An 11,049-nucleotide genomic window follows, 5' to 3' on the forward strand; every position below is an offset into this window, starting at 1 on the left:
GGAATGCGTTGGTCCGCTGCACATGGAGCCGGCCGGCTCGCCCGGCAGGTGCAAAGGGAGCCCCGCCGGATCCCTCGACTTGTTCGATGGAGGAGGGTGGGGCGGGGTGTCGGCTTTGTTATCTAGGGCGCTTCTCGGCTGGATCCTTCCGGCCAGTGGGGAGCCGGATTCGGAGTTCCTGTGGCCGGGAGAGAGAGAGAGAGAGAGCCCTCTTTCCTCTGAAGGCTGAGCATCTACTGCTGGAGCCCCCTTTCCAGTCAGCGCCGCCGGGGCTCCTACCGGTGCAGCTGAAGGCCTGGGCGTGGAGAGGGAAGGAGAGAGAGGAGATGGGAATGGATAGGATTAAAAACTCTCTGATGCTCGGGGAGCTGAGCTGCTCTCTTGCCCGAAGAGACTTTGCTGGGAGAAGTCAAGAGAGCCAATTCTGTACCCATTTCCTTTGTTCAGGGAGAGGTCTGCCATGGTGATGGGCAACCATTTATTGTGCTGTACACAGCCCCGCCCTATGTTGCTTTGTAAGTGGGAGTAGAACCTTTTCTGATGTTCAAGGGTGTGTCTGTCTACACATATCAGTATTGAACTATACTTCTACAGTAAAGAGAACCCAGATTAACTCTCATCTAGTAGGTATCTACTCTTGAACAATGTGACCTGTGTTGTATTACTTAAGGGTCCCAGTGGACAAAGGGTTTGCTTTTCTTCTCCTTTGCTATGTACAGAGGGACCCTAAAGATGGCTCTGGCCTTAAATATGCTGAAAAGAGGTTCTTGTAGTCTGCACAAGATGTTCTCTTTCCCTTCAGTGGTAAATCGATCAGAAGAAAGCCTAGCAGGGAAATAATATGGAAAGTAGAACTTAAAAATGGAGGTCCAGGTGAGAAATTAGCAGTTTCCTGTGGTGATACTGAGGGGGATAGAAAGGGTTCAGAAAGGATTGAGATGAATGAATAAAGATTTGGGGGGGGGTCTACTGAAAACATTCACTGAGTGCGAGGCTGGGAAAGCCTTTGAAGAAATAGCGTGAGCCTTTGAGTGATGGGGCAAAGCACCAATGAGTTCAAACTAGCAGGAATCTCTTTGGATACATTCAGATAAGATTGACTTGGTTCAGGGTTTTGGTATCAGCCATGGGTTTTAACGGAAGTGCATACAGAAGAAGAGTTCAGGCTTCAGATTAAGGGGATTTCACAGCTACTGTTCAAATAAGGTGAGCTTCTCATGGTTAACCGGATGCTTTGAGAGTGAAGTGAAAAAAATAAAACCTCGGTAGAGGGGGCATAATCTCTATCTTATAAATAGGCCACTTAATAAAGTAGCTCTTCCTCCTGAGACCATACTGAAACCATGAGTTGTTGAAATAATGTTGTTGAAACAACAGCCCTGAGCTGCTTTTGACTCTTGCCTTTTGGGGAACAGGGTAGGATGGGGTGGCAGACGAGGAAGCAGTGATGTGTTCAGCATAATTCCACTTTGAACAAATGGGTGGATGCAGAAACAGCTTTACACGACATGGCTGGGAAGGCAGAGGGTTGTATCACTGAACATCATACTGCAAGAAAAACAAGGGCTCCCCGAGGGATTGTCGTGGGTTCAGCACACTGCCACTTTATGATACGCTCGGAAACAACAACTTAATTTTGGGGTGAGAAAATCGCAGTTGCTTTCTAAAAGGCTACCCATGTTAGTCTACTGCAGGCAAAATAGGCCTTGTGGCAGAAGCTTTGATGAATGAAAATCCCACTTTATTGTTGGTGTTCTGAGCTGTAAGCAACCAAATAAAATGTTGGAGACAAACTGAAACTCCTTGGCAAGAGTGTTTAAGAGTATTAATACAATGAGAGGGGTGTGTGTGTTGAAGATGGACAAGAAAACACTCAGTAGGAATAAGGAGCCCTGCCAGACTGGTCATGTTTTGCTATTGAATATCCCATGTTGTGCTTGTTGCCAGAAATATTGCATAGGAGACTTTGATTGCACTGTACTTGATGCTGGTTATGATCCGTCAAATAAAATAGTTAGCGTTAGTCACAGTTATTTTACGGAAGTAAATAAAATTAAGCATATATTTGAGTGGCCTCACAAGAGAGTAAAGTGTGGTCTGTGCATGTATCTGAAGAAGTGGTAGTTAAGTTGCCGTGTGCTGAGGTAGTAGAATGGATTGATTCACTTTAGATGGCAGATGAGGGATTATTTCTGAAATTTCCTACGTGAATAATTCCCTGGAAGTAGGGAACTAGGACAGCATGTGAAGGGCCAAGCTACATCCGCCCCCCCCCCCCAAATGTGCTATATCTTTTATTTGGAAGTGGTTGGTTTCATAGGAAGCATTACAAATTTGACAATCCACTCACCTGCCAACGATCACCTCAGAATTCAGCCACCTCACTCTACTGGATGCGTTGGCCAAGCTAAGCTGTGTATAGGACACATGGAGGAGGAATAGGCGTGTTTAAGACGGGAAGGTTAAATGGGACTTGATGGTAGATCTCAAATGCCTAGAAGTGGCCTTAAGGGGGATGACAGGATAGGCAATACCACTGCATTGTGTTGAGATATACAAGGGAGGGAATGGCTTTGTACTCAAAATAGTGGCCTGGAAAGTTTATAGAACTTATTATATGGCTTTAAAGAGCAGTTATTAGTGTACAGCATGGCTTAATTTGACCCCATTAAAAGCTTTGCTGAATGTATTGAAGAAGTACTCTGTTCATCTAACCTCCAAATATAAGTTCTGTTTTTGTATGTGAGTCTCCTTTCTCAGATTGCTTTTGCGATACTTTCTAGGGCAGGTTAATCAGATGGACCACAGGATGATTGAGTCAGATCACTTGAGTAGGTAAAGCTGAGTGGAAGACCAGATCCACAATCCCTTCATTGCATTGTGTTCTCTCAGGGTTTTTTTTTTTTGGGGGGGGCATTGTATGCATAGAACAGAATGATGACTCTGCAAACTCCTTTTAAGCTTTGGTCTTCTAATCATACAACAGTTTTCAGCAGTTGTGAAAAATTCTGTCAGGAAAAATTCTGTCTCAAATGTTGGTTCATAACAACTCTTGGCACATCTAATTGTGGCATCTCTTGCATCTAAGCTACCATATGGTGGTGGTATTCTTGTTCAGCTGTGATGAGGGAAGCAGATCAAAAATTGAGAGAAAAAGAGGGTTTCAGTCTTCAGCTGGGTGGGGCATGTTAACCTGGATGCATTAGGTAGTACAGTTACTGGTACATGACCTGCAAGGTGTATGACTCTTTGCTCAGAGCAAAAGTCTTGGACTAGGATAACCCAATCAATAGGGGAAGGGCTAGAGTTTTGAGTAGGCCTTTCAGCATCTTCGCCTTGGAGCCTATGAGTGACTCTGAGCAATATACAAAGTGCCTATCCATTAATACTGATAAATGACAACCAGTCCCTAAATTGCTGGGATTAGTGAGTAGCACTCTAAAGCAGGCTTGACTTCTGGCTGCACTTGGCAGTCCCATTTTGAGACAGCAGAACGTCCTGAAACTTTTGTGTGAGCCAAGTGCATGGAGGCTCTTAGTCATTAACTTTTGTTCTGAGCTGACCTACAGCAGCCTGTAGGCTTGTGCACCATAATAGGCATTGTACAAGTGGATTTGGCTAATCTGCTTCTGCCCTCTGCACTGGAGAGAACCCTTACTACGATAAAGAAGGCTGAACAAGAATGGCCACACCTGTTTTGGTGCAGGTGCCACTGGTGGAAGTGAGAACAATTTGACTAAAACTGGCTGTACCAGCTGCTTTGGTCACTCAAGTTGTAATCCATGGAATGGGAGATTAGCAGCTCCCTATTCAGTCAACCCATGATTCAGCGCATGGATGTTGTACTAGGTTGTCATCCCCCTTGATCACAGTCTACATACCAGCCCTAAACACATCACTGTGGATGCATTCACTTCTGAATCCAGATAAGTCAGTAACTGGATAGCTTCTGCTCTTCATCTTGTACCATAAGCTCTCAGGCTTCTTTGCACAATTTTCAGTCTTCTTTTTACCACTTAGGTTTCCAAAGGTAGGCTTTAGATGGAAGATTCTCTGACAGTATGGCAATATGAAGCTCAGTTCTGAGTTGTAGCATTGTCTGTGTAATGTTGACTTCAGACTAGATGATTGTGTAAACATCTTCTTGGTGGTCTCTTTAAAATGCCACCTAGTTCTAGTAGGAGTTGGTAACTGGTGGCCTGTGGTTTGTCATCTTGGAATTTTTCTTGCAGGAATACTTCAGTTTCACCTTTCTCAGGGGGTCTTTGTCCTAGATGACAGATGGGAAGCAAAATAAAGCAGAGCATGAAAGCAAAAGGGAGCATTTCTTTTGCTGGTGGAATTGCATTTGGGCATGGTGCTTAGGATGGATTATTCATTTTCCCTCTCCTGTCCCAAGAAACCAGGTAACACTTAGTGGTATGAGCTGAATGAAATCAGACCATGCAGTGAAGGCAGGGTTCTCCATTCCCAGTTCTAGTGAACATAGGAAACTGCCTTTACTCCCTTTCAGCTAAGGTGGGTTCTGACTGTTGAGTTTGACATGGTCAAAGGCCAGTAAGAGTCTCAACCAAAGCAGCTGTAGCTGTGAGCTTAGTTTTTCTAGAGGCTTTTAGGGTTTTTTAAATTTTGCTTTTGCTATCTGTTGGATCTCTGTGGGTATCTTAAAGTACATGTAAATCCACCTTTTATAATCTTGTGACTGTCAGCTGAGAATGGTTTCATGTGGACCGATGAGCAGTTCTGCCTCTTTTTTTACCCGGTTTTGTTATTGCCAAAAATACTTTGGGATCAGTCACTGTGGGTGTATTTGCTTTCCATCCAAAGCGTCTAAATTCAATCCAGTACAGCCTTGGGCTTTTGCGTATCTTCACACTTCTTGTGTCACAACATCTGACAATTCCTACAGTATCTCTTGTTGGGCTTCCCTAAAAGGTACTGGTGATACCATGGTGGTCTTTCTCTTTGACTTTTTTCCCCCCAGGACAAAGGTAAAGCAGAGGGCTGTAACCTGCCTGCCGGGTCAAAGAGGTATAGACAGCCTGCCCAGGCCTCGTGGGTGTGAAGATGGATGGTGGAGCAGCTGGCGATGGGGATTCTGCTCCACGGGAGAATGGTGTGACAGCCACCAGTGAAGTGGCACCATCTGCCCGTCTGCCTGCAGGAAAACAAAAATCCAGCAAGACCACTCAGCCAGCAATTGCCGCATCTTGCCCTCCCACAGTTCCATGTGGTGCTTCCAAGACACTCAACAATGGCCCAGCTAAGAAACCTAATGTTGCTCAGACCAAACTCCTGATGCCCAAGAACAGCAGTGTTAGCAACACATCTGGCAGAGTAGCAGTGAAAAAGGCAGTGGGGGAGAAACCCAGTGGGGTGAAGGCTTCGGAAAAGCTGGCCCAGAACAAGGAGGTGCAACAGAAAACTGCAAAATGGGCATCACAGCCTGCAGTGTCTGGTATGTTCTTGCTGACTGACACCCCCCCCCCCCCCCCCCCCCCGGCATGTTCTTAATGCTAGGCTAATGTGCTGTAGGGTTTCTGGGTCCTGTCTCTTAGTCCCATGTCACTTTTTTTTGGTTGAAGGAAGCCAGACATCAAGGTGAGTTCTTTCCAAGTCATAGCTTAGATAGCAGGCAGTGTCCTGTAAACTTCTATGTATGGTGCCTTTCCAGATCTTGCATGGGAGGTGAACTTTTGCTGGGAAAGGCACAGAACTCTGCAGGTAATTCATTTTTTTTTTAACCTGAGCCATTAGTCCTACGTGGTTTCTATCCAGGTTTCAGAAATCTCACCAGCTACTGTCAAGATCCTGTGCATGCATGGAGATGCTGCTATGGGCATGCAAAATATAGCCCCTGTCTCTAGCAATCATTGTGTCCTCAAATCTTCAAGATAGGATTCCAGCTGCTTTATCTAGTTCTAGCTGCTGCCACTAAATAGCTCCTCTGTTATTGCCTGCAGTCTTATCTGGTGAGGTTGTTGGCAGTTTGCTCAGTGTTTTGTTAAGAGTGTTGACTAAGCTGAACATCCCTTTTTTTGCTCTTTTCCCAGCCCCAAAGTCGACTGCCACAAAGCCCAAGAGACCTGAACAGCTTAAGCCTACCAGGTATGATGTTAGGCGCTTGGTTGCTTATCTCATACAGCCTAGGGGTCAGTAGCGTTTTGACCAGCCAAACCACCTCAAATTTCAGAGCAAGTGATCAACAGAGCTAGTATGAGAGCCTGTCTGTGTAAGTGAAGATGTACAATTTAACATTGATATGTTGACTAATAATCCGTAAGGTTTCTACAGCCCAAACACTGGTTGCTGTGAGTCCTTTATTAGGAAGTGGGCCCACAAGAGGGCTCACAATAAATAATAAATACACACAGGAGTACCCTGTATTATTGTTTTAGTGTACCAGAATAAGCCTGCACATGGTTTGCACTTGAATTACTGTAACTGTTCACCTCTATCATCTCCCTTTGTGTAGAGCATCTTTAAGAAGTTCCTTAGTCCCATAAAAACCTTTGCCTGCTGTTTCCTTCATAGACTGGTTAGTTATCTTAGCATCCCAACTACCCCTCCTGTATAAAGATATCGCTTTCTTTTTTGGTCCTGCTTTAAGAACCACACCTGGTTCTCTACTGGGCCATATTTGATTCTGGAGCCATTAATTATAGACCCCTGCATACAGCCTGTGAGTTTGGTTTTTAAATCCTTGCTGACAATATTAAGCAGGAGTATAAATGCAAAGTAATGCCTTGAAGTGTACTGTTGCAGGGTGATCAAGATCACACCCTCACGTTCTGCAGTGAGAGCCAGCTTATCTAGTGACTGAGATGTCTCATTCTTTCTGATTCAGAAGGGTAGTCTTCGAGCGTTGCCACATTCAGACAGGGCAGCCAAGCAAGCAGTGCTGGCTAATGGAAATTATTCCCTAAGCAAATTTTATTTGGGCCTCTTCTGTTCATCTAGACTATGATTAGTGTTAGCATTGGAACTAACTAGATCTTTCTAAGGAATTTTTTTTTTTCCTCAGCAGAAAGAGAAACAAATTGAAGGGCCGAACTACAGGGTACAGTTTCTTTGCATCTTCCCCAGGTCCTGATAATCAGATGTGTGCTGTTGTGAGTTCTGGGCTTGGAACTCAGTTCTCGTGTGCATGGAGGCTGATTTGGGTTGGGACCTTGGGACAGAGGGGGGTTAAGCCCCATCCCATGCCATCATCCTGATCTGAAATGGCCCTGAGGGTGCTATTTGACCTTCAAGGGAAAATGTGCATATTGTTGGGTTGCATGTAAGTTTCCCCAGTGGGGCCATTTAGATTGGGGTGGGAGTCTCAAATCTTCTCTCCTAAGAAGAAAGGCAGGGTGGAAATGGGAAATCTTTTTAAGAAAGGGTAATAGTCACCTGTCCTGCAGAGGGATGTTAGCCAGCCAGCCGCCTTTTCTCTTCACCTTCCAAAACCAGATGTTTTCCCAGGCCTGTTCCTGGTGCTGGCATCCATTTTGTGTGACATGTCAGGCCAAGCAGTGTCTTACCTTTATTTTTGGAGGTGATATTAATATGAAGGGTGTTATCATTTCTCTCTGTGCTAAACTGCTCCTTCTGTTCGAGAAGGGGTCTGACCGCTAACAATGCATCTGGTTGCAAGGACCTGGGGAGGCTGCAAAGAAGATGTAACATAGACTTAGACTCCAAGTTTTAACTTCTTGTGGAATTTTTGAAGACAAAAAAATCCAAGGTGACCTATAGCTCTAAGCTTGCCCATCTGACTGCCTTCTTGGAGGGAAGGTCAATATTTACTCAAATACTCAAATTCTGATGTCTGAATTATATGAGCTAGAGGCAAAAAACTTTTCCACTTGGTTCCTATTTTTCAAGAGACCTCCAGTCTGTGCAAACAATTCCGAGTATGGAAAAAGACTCAAGTTGAGGAGACAAATGAACAGTGAAGGAGTGGGGGCAGGCTAGAACGGGGGTCCCCAACCTTTTTGAGCCTGCAGGCATCTTTGGAATTTGTATAGTGTAGTGGGCGCAGCCACAGAGTGGCTGCTACAGCTTACCTTTAGTCACACAGTGAAGAGTCCTATGTTGTGGTGACAGTTGCTGCCAAAGGAATGTGTTTGTTTTTTTAAATCTGCACAGTGAAATTAAATCTTCATTGGCCAATCAGAAGCCTTGCTGGACAAAAGCCTCACCTGGCCCCACCCAGTTTCTGAAAGCACATGATGGGCATGAGGGAAGGTGTTAATGGGTGTCTTGACATCTATGAGTATCATGTTGGGGGGCCCTGGGCTTGGATTTGGGCATCGTAAATGAGTGGGGGAAAGAAGGGCAAATCTCTTATTCCCTCCCTCTGGCTTGTTTACAGGATTTGAAATCAACTCCCATGAAATGGATGTGTAGCTGGAATGGGTACAAATGAAACTGACTTTATCGTGTGTCTTAAATTTTTGCCATCCTCTCCCTTACTTGTAGCCACCTCCTAGTTCCTGGGCTGGGATTGCTGTCAAATGCTGCTGGGATTGCCAGGATAGCCTTGGAACTGTGAGGCCAGCTAACTGGCAGAGTTTTCAAGCACATGTGCTTCTGCCAGCATTCTGGTGCAGCAACATATAGGCCCCTGTATTCTAATTCTCTTTTCTCCATTTCAGGACTTGGTTGCCAGGGACTAAGAATGCCACTTCATCAGCCTTAAGCAGAGCACCAGTCAGTGACAGAGGTGTAGGCAAACCTAAGCAGACTGTGCCACCTGCTGGTCAGGCTGCAGCAGTGCAGCAGCAAAAAAGCACCCAGGCCACACAAAGAGGTAAGTAATTGTACACGCCTCTGTATGATACACAAAAAGCTGGAAGTGAACATAGGACGTTCAGTGCATCCAAGATTCTGAATGCAGATGGGGAATCTAGAGGGGGGAGCTGGGTTAGTCTCTTATAGAACTTTATAGATCCATTATAACATAAGTTCTTGCTATAATAAAATCTGTTTGTCTTTGGGATGCTAGAAAACTTTTCCCGGTTACATTTTCCCCAAAAGAATTTGGAAATTCATATAGATAAGTGACTTGACAATAATAATTGAAATTATATTTGGATCCAGCAGGGGATATTCAGGTGCAGAACATGACTTTATGGCTCCCGTTGCAAGTCAAAACACCCCCATGCTGCTCCTGGAGGAATAGCATGGGGGCAGGGAGGTCTGCATCTGTTGGATCCAAATCTTACAGGGTTGTTGTAAATTATCCCTTACTGCAGATTGAGAGGGGGGGTAGGTGCTGAGACAGAAACCATCTGATCAGTGTATTGCTGAAATACGCATTTATTTATATTCCTCTTTTCTCCCCAGTTGGGACTCAAAGCAGCATAAAACATCTTTCTCCTTTCCTCGATTCTCTAACAACCCTGTGAGTTAGATCAGGTAGAAAGTTTGTGATGGGCCCAAGGCCACCCAGCAAGCCTCCATGGTAGAAGTGGGAATTGAAACCCAGGTGTCCCAGGATCTTAGTCCAATACTCCATCCATTATGCCACACTGGCTGTCAAGATTCTAGCCAGGGGGCAGGAGAGGAGGTATAATAGCTATGGTGTACTTGCTGTCACGGAGAGGATTTGAGCTACTGCCTTTCCCAGTGGGCAGCAATACATTTCTTAATAGTATGTATTAAAGCTAATGGCTCAGAAAGAGCCAGGAGTCAGACAGTGGTGACTTTGTGAGAAGGGAAGGGTTACAGCAGTAAAAGACAATATATGCAGATGCATTATTTCTGTCCTGTGATGAAAGCCAGTGTGGTATCATGGTTGGCATGTCAGATGGTGTCAGACTAGCACCAGAGAGTTCTGGGTTCAGATCCCCACCTGGTCACAAAGTTTGCTGGGTGACCTTGGGCCAGTCACCTTTCCTCCCTCTCCCTCTCCCATTTTATCCTACGTGTGTTGCTCTGAGCTCCTTAGAGGAAAAAATCTGTGATGGTTTCTATGCTGTTGGATTACTGTACAAGCTGTCTGGCAGGTCAGCAGATATAATACACAAGTAGGCAGTCAAGTTGGAATGTTAGTGGACAAGAAAAACATCAAACCCAGGACAGCAGCCAGGATTTTTTGTGTTGGGGGATCCCAGCGTAGGGTTGGGAAATGGTCAGTAAAATCAGTAAAAGTCAGTTTTTTCATCTTGGTCAGTAATTTGTCAGTTTTTTAAAAAAATTGGTCAGTAAAGTCAGTATTTTTGTGATTTTTGTAAATGCAGTTTGTGTTTTTCCAGTTTCATTACTGCATTTTTGGGGAAACATGATGACTTCGCAGTGAGAAGACAGATTGTTTTCAGTTTAGTTATGAAGTACTTTAAGGACTTTGTTCCTAAGAGTAAAAGTGATTTGGTGAAAACTTCCACAAAGTATAGAAACATAATTAACCTCTTAAAACATGAGACAATGAAAGTAGAGATGATGGATATTGTGGGCTTCAACATGGCACAGGCTCATGCTAAACGGAGTTGAGAAAGCAATGGAAGACGAGAACAAGGGGAAAAATGCTTGTGGATGCAGTGCAGAAAACTGTTGAGAATCAAAAGAGTTCGTGAATAACTTCATTTATTTATTCAATTTATACCCCGCCCTCCCTGCTGGAGCGGGCTCAGGGCGGCTTACAAAGAGATTAAGCATATAGGTAACTAATTATATACAATCTTAAAACAAATAAAGCTCTACATTATTATAAAGTGCCAGTAAGTGATCAGGTACTTATAACAATGCTTACAGAAGGCGGAACCAATACTAGTGTTGTAATCAGGTGATCTATATTGGTGGTTGGCTCATTTTGGTCTCTATATTTAGGCAACAGCACAGGCTGTTGGTGATAAGCCAAGGACCAGGGTACTGTCACTTCTCAGTTATTTGATGTTATTTGGTGTGGCTCCTTAGTCGAAAGCCTGGTGGAAGAGCTCCATTTTGCAGGCCCTGCAGAACTGTCTCTTCTGGGAGCTCATTCCACCAGTATGGAGCCACCACTGAGAAGGCCCTGGCCCTGGTTGTGGCCAGCCTGGCATCTTTAGGACCTGGGAGGCCAAT

General features: G+C 44.7%; 1 long non-coding RNA gene across 1 annotated transcript in view; it reads left to right on the forward strand.

Moving 5' to 3' along the window:
* The first annotated feature begins 5,376 nt into the window (after nt 1-5,376).
* The window catches only part of LOC107117550, an 8,829-nt gene continuing 3,156 nt past the window's right edge, over nt 5,377-11,049 (forward strand). The window contains exons 1-3 of the long non-coding RNA XR_001482739.1: nt 5,377-5,458; nt 6,054-6,108; nt 8,643-8,797. This is a non-coding gene — a long non-coding RNA (uncharacterized LOC107117550). The remainder of the gene's footprint in view (nt 5,459-6,053; nt 6,109-8,642; nt 8,798-11,049) is intronic.

The sequence above is a fragment of the Gekko japonicus genome, unplaced genomic scaffold, assembly GCF_001447785.1.
Source record: "Gekko japonicus isolate JY-2015 unplaced genomic scaffold, Gekko_japonicus_V1.1 scaffold255, whole genome shotgun sequence".
Taxonomy (NCBI): Eukaryota; Metazoa; Chordata; class Lepidosauria; order Squamata; family Gekkonidae; genus Gekko; species Gekko japonicus.